This window comes from Columba livia, chromosome 1 (genome assembly GCF_036013475.1).
Source record: "Columba livia isolate bColLiv1 breed racing homer chromosome 1, bColLiv1.pat.W.v2, whole genome shotgun sequence".
Classification (NCBI taxonomy): Eukaryota; Metazoa; Chordata; class Aves; order Columbiformes; family Columbidae; genus Columba; species Columba livia.
Window position 1 is genome coordinate 37094323 of NC_088602.1, and position 14904 is coordinate 37109226.

Consider the following 14904-nt stretch of genomic DNA (forward strand, 5'->3'; position numbering starts at 1 on the left):
GCAGGGAAACAGAAATTCAAAAAGTGACCTATTGCACTATTTGCTCAGGCTAAACTAGAATCAACTGCCTTAATTTCCAAGGTGTGTGGAACAGACTAAAGACCAAGAAACTTTGCTTTTCCAAAATTACAACAGGTTTTAAATCTCTTCTGAATCTAACTTAATACAGGAAACATTCAAAAACTTACAGATACTCTAATTCAACTGTTTTTAAGGCCAGAGAGAATAAATTAAAGATTATGTTACACTTCAGTGTGGGCACACTCCTGCATTATGCTAAAAATATTACCTCAAATTACAGTCAATAATTACGTTCTTTCTGGGCCATTCATGATAGAGAAAGAAGTAATGGTTGATACTTTTGGCTGTAACAGTCTCTGAATCCTAGAAGCTCTCTAAGGTGGTTGTTTCAACACTATTTTAAAATAACTATTGAAATAAAAGCCTGAAATATCTGAATGAATTCAAAAAGAATGAACTGTCATAATCTTTACTGTGTTTTTTCTGCTAATTCCCTACATCCCTGTGTATAAGTTTCAAGACAAGACAATGCTGTCTTACCCCAAGTAAAGCAGAGGAGAAATAAGAATGGCTCCTTTGAGCTCTCTTTCCAGTACACTTTGCTTCTTTACTGGTAAACAAAGCAAAACCAATCTCATCTTTGCTTTCAAAGCATTCAGATACTATTTTTCCTTACCAAGCATTTGGATCTGCATGTTTTTCTTCTGTGGAAGTCTTTGGTATCCAACATATGTGGTCTAACTCTCAGGGCTCTGTCAGAGAAGAACTCAACATAGCTCACATGCACTTCTTGTATTTTCCATCCTGCATGCGGATGTACCTGTGCCTAAGCCTCTGTTTCTGCAGTTTGCTGAGTGGCATGCTAAAGGAAACCCATTTTCACTGATAAGTCAAGTCTGAATACTGGATTAGAAACTGAAATAGGCAATGTGCCAGTGCAAAGAGAGCAGAAGCAAGGACAGCTGGGGGCAATTCCAGTCTGGGCAAAAATGTATTTGCCATATTTGTCTTTCAGAGTTTTGGTCAGAAATCATAATCAGTACATTATTTCTGACTAAATATATATTATGTATCTTAAGATCTCATAAGAAATATGAAAAATATTGACAGTGTTTCATACAAACATAAAAATAAAACACTGACAATTTGATTTCTAAAAGCTGGACCTTGCAAATACAAGATATTCAAAAATCTGTAGAGATTTCTTTTAGAGACAACTAAAACATTTGAGATTAATTTCATGCTGCTGTTTTAGAACAAATTTATTGAAAACTTTTTTTCTGGATCTCTATGTAATCTGTTTCAATTCAGTGAAAGTTGGTGCAAGGTAAACTGGGACCAAACTGGTGATTTTGATTTTTCTTATTCCAAAGCCAAATGTGCCTTACAGATTTGGTATTCAAAATTTTATTTTACTGTAACTTTCTCAGAATTATCTGATTGGAGTTTTAAGCCTTGGCACAAATATTCTCTGAGAGCAGTGCAGAGATGGGACATATGCTTCCAAAAATATCTTATGAACATGTTAAGAGGCCATAATTACTCACAGCTACAAATCTTTACCTCTGGGGAAAACAGACTTCCTGAATCTGGTTCAGTAACAAATATTGACAAGCTCTGTGCCACACTGTGTTTTTCTGACATAGTTTTGTCTAGAAGGTAGAAGAGAGTAACAGCAAATCGAGGGTAGCTTGGGTAATGTTGTGGTTCAGGAAGGAAAATCTTTTATTAAGTTCTTGGTAAATGAGAGATAAGTGCAATGTACATCATCTTGTAGACAGCTTAGTCAGCCTGTGTCAGTGAACCTGATGCTTTCCTCCACCCCTCTAAAACATCATTCATAAAAGAAGCAGGAGCACAGACTGTGGATGTAATGTTTACTGTTTCTTGTGTGAGATGAACAGTGGGGCAAGGCCTCCTGCACAATCCTCTTGGCCCGTCCCTCACCATCTTTTCATGCTCTCTCCTGCCTTGTATACTGGGTCAGTTTCTCTGAAAGGCATCCTGCTGGTCAGGGCTCATGTCTGGTGTGAGCAGAAAGGAAGAGAGAGACAGCACAGGGGGTGAGAATGAGAAGGCAATGGGCTGTCAGTGGTGGGGAGGGAAATTGTCTTGGTTCTCAGTGCACAAAGTGGGAAAATATACCAGGACATGAAGATTTCTGAAAGTCATTTTCCCCCATGGAAAGCTGTGAATATCTGTCCTTTCAGAATTAAATCATTTTAGCAGTGCTGGACTAGGACTTGACTTCTCTGATAATTCACTAGTGTTTTTAGGCTGGAGAAATTGGATTTCACTGTTTCGTTAACTGAACTAGCTTCCCCAAGACATCCAGGGTACCTTTGGACAAGTGACTTCACCTTCTGTGCCTGTATTTCCTTGTTTGCCTTGTCTAGTTGGGTTGCAAGTTCCAGATATACCCATAAACATACATATTTCTGAATCCTTCATCTTATCAGAGTGCAGTCGTCAGTTGCATTACTACAAACTAGGCAAATAAAAATAATTCCAGATACTTTATTTCCTAAACTTGTTCACAGACCCAGGGTCTTATGGTCTTTTTCCAATTCAGTCTTATTGATCAACTTCAACAAGTTTTCAAATTCATTTTACTTATATTAAGCATTAGAGGTTTCTGGATTTGTTTTACTTTATTCAACTGAGATGCCCTTGGTTATAGCTTCCCTATTCCCAGGTGCCACCATAATCGTACTCCATATATGTGATGATCCCTAAGTTTCCACCTACCTATATGTCTGGCTATATAAAACCTTGATAAAATTTACTACCTCTGTCAGACTGAATATGCCTGGCAGTGTGTTAGCTATGAGTAAAGCCACCTTGATATGGATGAATTAAACAACTTCCTCTAATCTGGTGTTTTGTATTTTGCTTGTTGGGGCAGACTCCTGTGACACAATATGTGTTTTTCATTAAGACCCAAAGCTTTTGATATTTTTTTCCTCAAAGCATGTTAAAATCTTATTCAGTAACAGGATATTTATGAACCACATATCAGAAATGGCTTTTTTTTTTAATTAATAAAGAAATAACAGCAAATTCTGTGCAATTTGGAAGAGCTTCATTCTTGAGTCATGGTTATAAGTACTCAGTAAGATGAGATATAAGATGTCTTCAAATAATTTATTATATTTGACTGAAAATCCATCTGATCCTGATGCTTGCCTTAAGCCAAAAGATGGAATTTCTTCTGTGATACGAAACTGATTGCATGTAGAATTTGTATTTTCAGCTGTTTGTGTGTGTGTGCATTTGTGAGCAAGACAGAGACTGACAGAGAAGAGATTTAAAGACACACTATGTATATGTTATATATGTGTACACATATATACCTGAAGATATACAGTACAATTCTGGTTATACAAGGATGAGGAATATTGGTGCGCACTGATAACTATTCTTCTCAATCTGTGCCTTCCTATATGAAACAGATGGTTTGATATTTTGCAGTGATATAGTAAGCATTCCCTTGTCCCAAGCCAAATCTGCCATTGGCAAACTCATTCCTGCTGTAAATTATAACTCAGTTGTCAAATTAAGAATGTGATGTTATAAGAGACCTTGTAGCACTAAGCAATAATTTACCCATCCCTATGATTGTATTCTACTAATTTTTGTTGTGTCCTTCAGACAGATGCCTTTCCCATGCTGCGAGGTTAAGAGACGTAGTTCTCCCTGCTCCCATTTCTTCCTTGTCACTAAATTGATTTACTCCTCCCTGGATTTATCTATTCTCTAGTCTTGTTTGCTCAGCCCCACTGAGAGTAACATCTTTCTGCCCTTGGAGTTAAGAAAATCTACTGAACTTCTACTTCACAAGAAAAAGAAGAGAAATACATGTTTCTGCTAAGATATCCAAATGGTTCTAGTATATTTTGGTTTACCTTCTAAGTCTATGGCTTATTGCTATGCATAAAAATGAGGCATGACTCTTTCCTAACAACAGCTATTAAACTAAAAGAATATAATAGGTACAACATTTAGATACCCTCCAGCTGCAGATGGGAGAAGACATGGTTGTATCTCATCAGAAAGAAAAGGTTGTGGCATTCCCTTTCTCTTTACTTGCATTCTCAAAAATAATTAAATATGGGATTTACGTATGGTCAGTCTGCTGAGGATTCTCTGCTTTCCCCATAATCAATAAAAAATTCGAACTCTGCTATCGTCAAAATCAGCGAGCAAGAAATAAAAATTAAAAAAAAAAATAAAAAAAAAATCCTGTAAGGTATTCTAAAATTAGTACAGTAAAATGATAAAATCTTGCTGATAAACTGTTCAAACAGTTGTAAACAATTTTGCAGTTTTAATGCTGGAATCTTCTCTGCCTGTATTAATAGTGCATAGGCAATAATTATACTTTACACAAATAGTAAAAACCTCTCAAAGAAGAAAATGATAATTTGGTCTTAGGGGGTTATTACTCATGGTTCCTGATCAAAAGAGATCAAAAAGTGATTTATGAGATGAAAAATATACAAATAATTGTATCATTTCAGTGATTCAATATGATTCAAATACCTCCCATGCATATATGTGTTGATATACAATGGGAAGGATCCAGCCTGGACTTGGCTTATGGCAAGTGAATATGAATAAAGGTTAGAGTTTTCAAATTCAAACTTATCTAGTAGCAAACATTAGCTCACAACCACATTAGCATGATTTTATCACAGCACTGTATTAGAAGCTTACATTGAATTTTTATTTCTGCTGTGACCTTTCATCCTCCATCTGTTTTTCACTGTGACTAATTTCTATCCCTCTACCAAACAGGAGCAGCCTTCTCCCCACTTTCTTGGAAGGCTCTTCATATCAGATCCCACTCCCAAAAGGTAGCATGGGGAAGGTACACTGGTGTTAGTTTCTCTACTCTACTGTGTTAAACACCTACTCAAAAGACTGCATTCTCAAGCACCCATATGCTATATCACATGGACTACTAATCCTCATTTTCATACTATAAAATCTTCCAGCTTGCAAACAGCAATAGACCCACACATAACTTCCAAAAAAAAAAAAAAAAAAAAAAAAAAAGAAATAATTACATCTCTTATGACTCACAAGAGTCTTAGTGAGCTCCAGTATTAATCGTGATGTTAGACTGCACAGTTTGCACATGGCCACTTTGCTCCAGAGAGGACTAAAGTCAAACAGTGTAAGTTGTCACTCTGTGATGCCCATCTTCAAAGTCATAGGTCAAGGCCCGGCATTATTTTATGAGTAATACACTCATAGCTTGTGTAGTCACATAGCTGCGTGGGAGAAGCACTTCCTGCCCCAGCAAAAAGAAGCCAAATGAAGGGGAGGTGTCTTGCAGTGCCAACAACCTCTCTCACAGCTTTCACTCTCAAACATCTACTGCTTCACATACCACATTCTCTTCTCTTCCTAGTCCAAAGCTCCAATTTTGCCAATCCCTCTTTCTTAAACTCTTAAGTTTCCCTCATTTTTTCCTCAGCACTGGGTTTTGAGGCAGGAGTGGTGCTCCTTTATTGCTGTGCCAGCTGAAATGTTCAAGACACATGAAGACAAAAGAAAGAACCAAACATGGATATGACCTTGCATTTTAGTGCTTAGGGAACTGGGTGAGAAGATATCTGCTTAGTAACCAGTAGGAAGATTGTCCTTTGCTTACAGACTTAACTTTTCATGTTCTGTTTGGAAACATGTATTTCAGAGGCCTCTTCTTTTTTTTGAGCACAGGAATCTTCAGCAGGTGTGTATGGTAGAGACAGGTTTAAGAATACACGTAGTTTGGAGATCCAGGAATGAAAGATTTGGTTGAGTGGTATCAGACCCCTGAGGCATCCATTTATCTGACAGCTTTTTAGCCCTAAGTACTGAAATAAAACAGTCAAAACCACAGGCACAGCAAGAAGTGCAGTTCTGCAATATTCTCCTCACAAGAAAAGTAGCAGGGTGGCAATACTACGGTGATGTGTTTGAGTTTTATGGAACCTCTGCATCTTTTTTTTTTGGTTTATTTTAGTTTTGGATTTAACAAAACTACTGGGACTTCCATGAGACTTTTTTTTCTCTTTGGTTTAAGCCATTGATTTTTCAAGGGAATTGTAATAAAAAATGTGCATTTCTAACTAAATGAAAGCATATGCTATGCAAATAACAATGATTCTACCTTGAAAGTAATTCTGGCCCTGCTTTTATGGTTACCAGAGGAATAAAATTAAAAAAAAAAAAAAAAAAAGTTCCATGAATACCAGGCAACTGAGACCTCAAATTTTGTTCAAACTCAAATAGAACTGATATGTTGGACATTTTGGATTCTGAGTCTAGGCATACTTAAGTTATAATAATAAAACACTGTATTTCACTATTCATCCAGCTGTAGTCCTGGACTACTGAACTCAAAGCAACATTTATCAGCCATCTCTTACATAGTATTGCTGCATTTAGCTTGCTATGATTAAAATGAAGCTATTTCTTTCTTTAATTGTAGTAGAGTCACTCTTCTATTATTTGTTAACAGGAAGATGTTAATTTGTTGTTGTTGTGTTTGTCTGAGGGATTTTTATTTGTTTTGTTTTAAAATTAATATTAAATTGGATTTTATTTTTTTTTAATTACATGCCATTTGGAATAAATGCTGAAAACACACACACTTGAAGTGTGTTTTTCACAGTGTGGAGGACAGACAGGGGAGGCTGGATAGCACCTCAAAACCATGTTCATGAAAAGAAAACCACGGGACCAGAGACCTAAAGCAGATGAGCTGCTGTAGCTCATACTCTGAATTAGACATAAATAACATATAGAGCTTCTTACAACAGAATAGGCAAAAATAGCCAAGGTAATGGACAGACAAAACCAGCTTCAGAGTGAGAGTTTCCTCCCCTCCCTTTTCTTCCCTTAAACACTCTCACAAAACAGAGTAGATGACTATTTAACATATTTCTGTCTTTCCATTGACAACTGAGGGAAACTAGATTACCTCCTTAGGCTCAATTTTACTAGCTAGGTAAATAATGTACAGTCAATTTTATTTTAAATGAATTGTCTGGATTCTCTCTGTTAATCAGAATGTAAACTTTTCAGCCTGTTTGGAACAGGAACTTCTGACAGTGAGTTCAAGAGCACATCTTAGAAGTTCAAATTTTATTTGCATTCCAAATTCGGGTATGGAAAGAGCTACCCCTAAACTAAAACAAAACATGGAAAGCATATTTTTGCTTTCCAGCCTTCTTTTCATGTTGATAAGTAGCAGATGTAATACGCTGATTATGATCTATGAAGATTGGCAGAGAGACTGTAGACTGAGACTGTACAAAAGGGCCTCCATCCTACCTCATTTTAAGGTATTATCTCCCATTACGTGAAGCCATTCTCCTAAAGTAAATGCTGACATTGTCCATATGGGAAAAAAAGGATGCATTTGAAGGCATTCCCCTAAGGCTGAATCTGTTTGGCTTTTCTCAGGTGTTTCTAACTTCAGGGAAGCAATCAACATCATCCACAATTGTTAGAGGAACATCAAATTGAACAGCCCTTGGCTTCTGAAGTAGAAACTGTTTAGCCCCAGCTTTAGCAAAGAATATAAAATTAGATGTTGATTCCTAGGTCGCTCATTTCAGTTCAAATGTACTTATGACTGTAACAAGCTCTGCCACTCATGCTGAAGTGTAATAATAAAGAACAAACAAACCTAAAGACCTTGGTGTCTGCCAGAGAAAGATGTAATATGTCAAACATCTACTCATGGTAATACTTTTCTGAAATACTGCTGAGTCCATGATAACAACAGGGGACAATACAATCCCATTTTCCTTTTGGATAGAACAGACTGCCCTTTCCTCTCCTCCACGTCTTAAATATCACAGTCTCATGGCACATCATTTTCGCAATGCATAGATGATGTTCTGTCTCATTATCTGCATCTAATCTTCTGAAAAGCTCATGTGACTTTCAGCTTTGTCCAAGCATTTCCAGAAAGTCTCTAATTTTTTCTTGATGGAAATGTAATTTCTTAGTTCACTAATATTATATTAATACAACCATTCACTTTAGCTGTTCCTTCTCTAATTTTAAAGATTATGTCTTCTTCTGATCTCATTATTATTACACTTGTCATTCAAAATGAGAGGAGGAGGGAAAAAAAATCGGAATTATGGCTCCCTGATGAATTCCATCTGTGCTTATGGAGATTAGGGATGTGATGTTCATTTTGAAGTGTCACCGCAGCAAAAATAGAAGTCAATTCAAGAGCAATAAAATACCCAAGTTTAGAAGGCCAACACCATGACGATGACAAGCATATATTTTCCTTATTATGTACAGGTACTACTAAAACACCTAAGAACCACAGTCACATCAAAATCAAAATTTTAAATCAACAAAAAACCCAAATCAGCATCAGTAGACACTTATTCTTATTTCTTGTTTCTTTCACAAAACTGCATATAATTTTCACTATTGGTTACAGCTTTTTAAAATTATTACGTATTTTATAGATCTCATCTGTGCCACAGAATATGACTTTGCATCAAATATAAGACAGCTAACTCTCCAAACAATAAAAATTTACACTATAGCAAGTTACAAGAAGAGAGACAGTTTTTGATTAGTTCTCAGAGCAAGGGAAATTCAGCAAACCTATGGATTCTGAGTTGTGAAGTTCCATCCATTTACAGAGAACATCTTGGTACTTACCATGGTATTTGAAGACCAAAAGCAAAGTTTGTCAATAACCAATCCATTTGGTATCCTCCAGCGAGGAAAGAGTTTTGACTCCTGTGGTAAATTAATTGATTGAGAGAGAAGGGATTTTTGCTTTTATTTTTTTAAGCTTTCCTATGTTAGGATCTCGCTCAGACATCATACACACATATACACATATACACACACGAAAAAGACAAATTTAGCCACAAAAAACACAGCACATATGTCCCAATAGCTATATGCCTAAGGCCTTGAGCATAGATTTTCTCCAGCCTATTTCTTCTTTGAATGGGTATTTCCAAATCAGTAAGTATAAAACCTGACTTAAATTAAAAAAAAAAAAAAAAAAAAGTACTGGATGTCATCTGCTTAGTACCATCAGAACTGAGGTCCAGCAAAACAAGAATAGTCACTCTAAACTTCTATTTAGTAAAGACAGAAAGTCAATACTGGATCCAGCTTTATGATAACGAATGTACAAGAACATAGTTGTAATACTTATTGCAAAACAAGGATGGGTGGAGTTGCAAAGACCTTTTGTGAACCCAGTCCAGAAATAAATTCTAGGTCAATAACAGTATTAACCATAGCTCTTTAGCCACTTGGGCCATAAAATTTCTTAATGTTGAATTTTACTGCCTACCTCTGGAAAAAAAATAGACCAGTTACCTAGACAGAAGTGTTTTACAATAAGCAATGAATGAAGCATTAAGGACAGGGAACTGCTAGAGAGAGTCCAGCACAGGGCAACCAAGATGATTAAGGGAGTGGAGCATGGCACTTAGTGCCATGATCTAGTAAACGGACTAGAGTTGGACCAAGGGTTGGACTCGATGATCTCTGAGGTCTTTTCCAACCCAGTCGATTCTGTGATTCTGTGATCTCCCATATGAGGAAAGACTGAGGGAGCTGGGTCTCTTTAGTTTGGAGAAGAGGAGACTGAGGGACAACCTCATTAATGTTTACAAATGTACAAAGGGTGAGTGTCACGAGGATGGAACCAGGCTCTTCTCAGTGACAAACAATGATAGGACAAGGGGTAATGGGTTTAAGCTGGAACATAAGAGGTTCCACTTAAACATGAGAAGAAACTTCTCAGTGAGGGTAACAGAACACTGGAACAGGCTGCCCAGGGAGGTTGTGGAGTCTCCTACTCTGGAGACATTCAAAACCTGCCTGGACACATTCCTGCGTAGCCTCATCTAGGTGTTCCTGCTCCGGCAGGGGGATTGGACTAGATGATCTCTTGAGGTCCCTCCTAATCCCTAGCATTCTATGGTTCTATGATTCTATGAAGCACAGTAGGGCCAAGTGCATAGAAACCTCAGGAAAGGATGACTACCATGAGACTCATGGTAACATAGAATCTGAACTTCTATTTCCTTTTAATTTACATGTGACATCAATATCTATCTTTGACTTTTACCTTGGACAGACTCACTTATCTGACAATGCACATATTTATTCTTTTTCTTATGAATTTCCTTATGGACACATATTCCAGTTCATAGAAAAGTCTGTCTTAAAGACATGGCTGATCAGGCTACAAGTGGAATTAAAATTTTGAAGGGCTGTTTGCTCCTCTGTGACTTGCCAAAGCCGCTGTGAAGATCTACACTTCATGATTTACAACTTCATGCCATTTAAAACAGACAATTCCCATTACATGTAGACATGGTAGAGCTGGGCTTTGTTAGACACTGGTAACACAAAAATGTCAGCAACACATGTGAAGATGACGGGCAAGACAAACACAGCAGGCAAATTCACTGTCACAGAAGTCAAAATTACCTTGGAACGTGTCAAGGCACATACTGCAAACCCATTTTTGCCTGCTAAATAAACACGCCTGTGTTCATATTTTGAAAACCAGGTGCAGCAGCCTGAGGAAGTTTTTGGAAGCAGCAGATGTCAGATAAATAATTTGGAAAAGTAAAAAACCACATATATGATATATGTTGTATGTATTAAAAACACCTTCCCTGTGTTACCAGAATACTAGGACACTGAAGTTGAAAAGATGTTATTTAAGTTGCATGTTGATTTTCTGCCTTACTCTCAGCATAGACAAAGAAGACTACTCGTTTGCAGTTTTGTTTACAGGCACTTACTTGCATTCAATGAGACTGTAATCGGTCACAAAGCTATCACACATCTTGTTTAGGAATCACTTTTCTTTTTTGTTATGTAAATAACTGCAAGGTAGGTATACTGAATAAGTGGCTTTTGTAATCTCACAGGTACACCAGATTCAAAGTGCACCTCTGTAAACTTCTCAGTCTTCTTACAGTAAGGAGGATTGCCAGTGTGTTGCATAACATATACCAACAAAAAAACTGTGTCACTGGACTAGGGAATGAGTACTGCAGGGGAACTTAAATCAAACTGCCTTAATGTATTGGTAATATTTAAAAACACTGCTCTATGCAGTTTGACAGTCTAACCACAGGAAAGGAGCAAACCAAGTTTTTGCTCTTCCATACAGGAACTTTCATCTTAAAAACAACAAAAAAAGCACTGTTGTTTGTTTGCATGTGCTTTTTTTCCACCATACAATAACATTTCCTCTAGTTAGAAGTACAAGGCAGTAATTCAGAGAAAGAGGAAAACCCAAGTGTCCAGGTCGCCACTCAGGCATTCTGCAACGCACAGCAAGAGAATCAGAAAAGCAGACACAAGTACAAAACCACAAACCATTCCTTTAGGAAATGATTGAGCAAAGTACTTAAAGCTGTACTTGACATTTAGCAGTGTTTGAGTGTCATTGACTGTAATTGATGCATGTGCATATTTAACAAGCACATATTTCAAAGACATTCCTAAATAAGAATATTTTCATCTAATAGGTGTTGTTACAGTCCTGAAGATTGAGCCATATGAATGAAGCAAGGTTTTCAGGAGGAGATAATACCTGATACAACCGAGAAAAATCAGTCTTTTGATATAGAAACCTCCTCTGCTTTAGAAACAACTCTGAAAGATTATCTGCTTTGTCTAACTGTATCAATAGTTTTTATAACAGATATGTTCTCTCTACCAGCTATTCTGTAACGGGACTTTAGAGTTTAATTTTATTCTGAAAAGTGACTCTGTATAAAAAGCATGCACACTCCAGATATCTCTACCTTGTGTGTACACAATAATTTTACCAAGAGGATGTTTCTCCTTCAAGAGCAAGTACATCTGGAGCTCCTGTTACAGTTTTTGCCCTGACATGGTTAAGAGAACATTGAACATGTAAAGGAGATGAGAGTTTAACCCTGTACATTGTACTAAAGTTCTAGTAAAGTTCAACAGCAATGTTAGTAGTCCTGAGGTCAGAAAAGGAATAATGGTAGCATAAGCTGAGTTCTACTCCTACTTGTGTACTGAGATAAATGTGGAAACTGTGTTTCCATTGCAACAGCAAATTCTACTCTCAATATTTATTTATTTTTTTTTAAATCAAATTCACTCTCAGGATGGTATTTTACACAGCAGTAGTGATAATTAGAGAATTCAAATGAAGGTACAAAGTACTCTAAGGCTACAGGCAAAGTCTTTATTTCAGATTTATATAAACTTCATCTTAATATCATAAATTAACGCAGTTATGCTTTAAACAGTTAAACAACATTGCACATGTGGCTTTTGAGAAGCATTAACACAAAACCTTGTTAAAGTGAAAAAATGCTACTGTGGATACATCATTGAAACAATTACAGTGTCACAAGCTCCCATATAATGTGGATTTTAGCATAAAAGCCTCTCCTCTTTGAATAGTATACTTAAAAGCTTTGGAGTCCATTCAATGAACTTTAGGAAGCTCTTAATCCTTTTGGTTTTTTTCCTCCTTTTTGCCTTTTTTTTTTTTTTTTGCCTTGAAACATTTGTGGGCAGTTTTACAATATGCAGGTAGAGATTATTAATTATTATCTGTCAGTGTAACAGTTTCAGTGTGGCTTGTATATATATAATTATAGAAAAATACCCATTCAGTTTAGTTTTAAATGATGTTATTTAAATGATTAACAGAAAAATGGACTGACTTACACCTATTCAAGCTTGATTCCATCAGTCTTGTACCTCACATGTACATGAGGATAGAGCCAAAAAGAAGTACTTATTGCACTCCTCATATAATCAAACCAACTATTATTGTATCTTAATATTTTTAGTTTTATAAACTTTGTTTTCTTGGTATGCATAATCACATGGAGTTTCACAAATTCTGCAGACAGTCTGGAGTAAACTCTGTTTTCTGATACCTGAATTCTTTCCTTCTATCAAAATACAAAGTATGAGTTCAGAAAAGACATTTATGATATAATACCTACTTAAATCACTAATCCCAGAGAGCCAGAAACATATGCCAATGAAACAACATTGGAAAATCTGCTCTGATACTAAAATAATATTAATATAATAAAACAAGTATAAATACAAATGTACATAATAGCACTGCAACTCCATCAGTTATAAATCAGGAAATTAAATAATAAATGCTTTAATGTTGCCACAGGAGGCTAAAATCTCAAACAGCAATTAATTATAGGTATACTAGAGATTGCCTCAGAAAGCCAGGTTGTACATTTATTTTTCCTATATTTTGTCAATTGGGCTTTTTGTTTGCAAAACCATGAAACGGAATGAAGCCAGACTCATTGTAAATTTGGACAGAATCCCTTGGGTTTTTTCCAGTTCTACAAAAGGTGAACTGAAGCACATTCAGCTTCACAAAGCTGTATAAGTCATGTTTTGGTGTTGCAGGCATATGTAGTGTTCTTAGGTAAGGTGTGCTTCTAGTCTCTACCCTTAAATTCAAACCCCTGTTGCTGTGCCCATACAGATAAATAAAAGAGGGGCAGAGATCAATCGCTGTCCACAAGGCCAAGTCACTGGTCACAAATGAAGGCTCATGTTCCCCATTGAAGGTTCATTCTGAAGAGAAAGCTGGTTTTGGAGGACAACAGCAGGGCTGGGGAGGGAGCTGACAGTTCAGCAGTGTGGGTAACCAGGGATGTAGAACTTGGGTTTGTTTTCTGCCCTTCTCTGCAGATGCTCTCCGAGTCTTGAAATCAGGGAGCGGGTAAAAGGGAAGCTGCCTCCAGTCTTGTAAGGAGCAGCAGAACCATACCTGGCTTCTACACATTTTTCATCAGAATTCCATTGTTGAAAAAGCCAGACAAAACATTCTTATAAACAGAGGCAACAACCCTAGGTTACCACTACTGACTTCTCCCCTGTATGGTGAGATCAGTCTCCCCTAAAATGGGTGGTACTTCCAACATTAATTTCCTGCTTTCTGAATGACAGGTCTATCCAGTAGAATACACAGAAAAAAAAGACACTGAAACCCCATCAGACACTCAAGTAAAAGCTTAACAAAATGCTGATTGAAAGGAGAACGTACTATTTTCTAATAATCCTCCATATTTTGCATGAAAGGGCTTTATTCCTAATTAAGTATACTGGAGGCATGCTTTTCATCTCATGGAACTTCAGACATTTCCAGTGAGGCATTTGCATCCATGCTGTTGAATGAGGTACCTTTCACAGGTAGTTCTACATTATGATTCTGTTATGCTTATGAAACTGTTTACAATAGGAAAATTGTTTATTCTATTTCTTGAATTAATGGGAAGAAGGATGATACAATTAAGGAGGCAGTCTTCTTTAGACTTTCCTTTCATCTTTCACACAATAAAAAATTTAGGCAAACATTTAATCACAGAATTGTGTGGGCTAGAAGGGACCTACAGAGGTTTCCAGCCCAACCTCCTGTTCAGAGGAGGTCCAAATGGAACACGACTGTGTCTGACTGAATTTTGAATATACAGAGGCACAGACACTCTGCGTCCTCTTTAGGCAACCTGGTACAAGGTGATACTCATTGAATTAAAAAAAAATCCAGTATATTTAGTTTAAATAATTTGTGTTCTAACTTCTGTCTGTTACCTCTTATCCTTGTGCTATTCACCTCTGAAAACAGTCAGGGTCCAGCTTTTCTATGCCCTCCTCTCGGTACCTTAGTGTAAATCTGAGCAGACTGAGTTCTCCCTGTCTCCTTTTATATCACATGTGCTGGTGATAGGCAGAATTACTCCAATATATCAATTATTTTTCTTTTGTTGGGAAGCCCACAACCGGACATGGCACTCCAGATGTGGCCTCACAAATGCTGCATAGAGGGGAAGAATAAGTTTT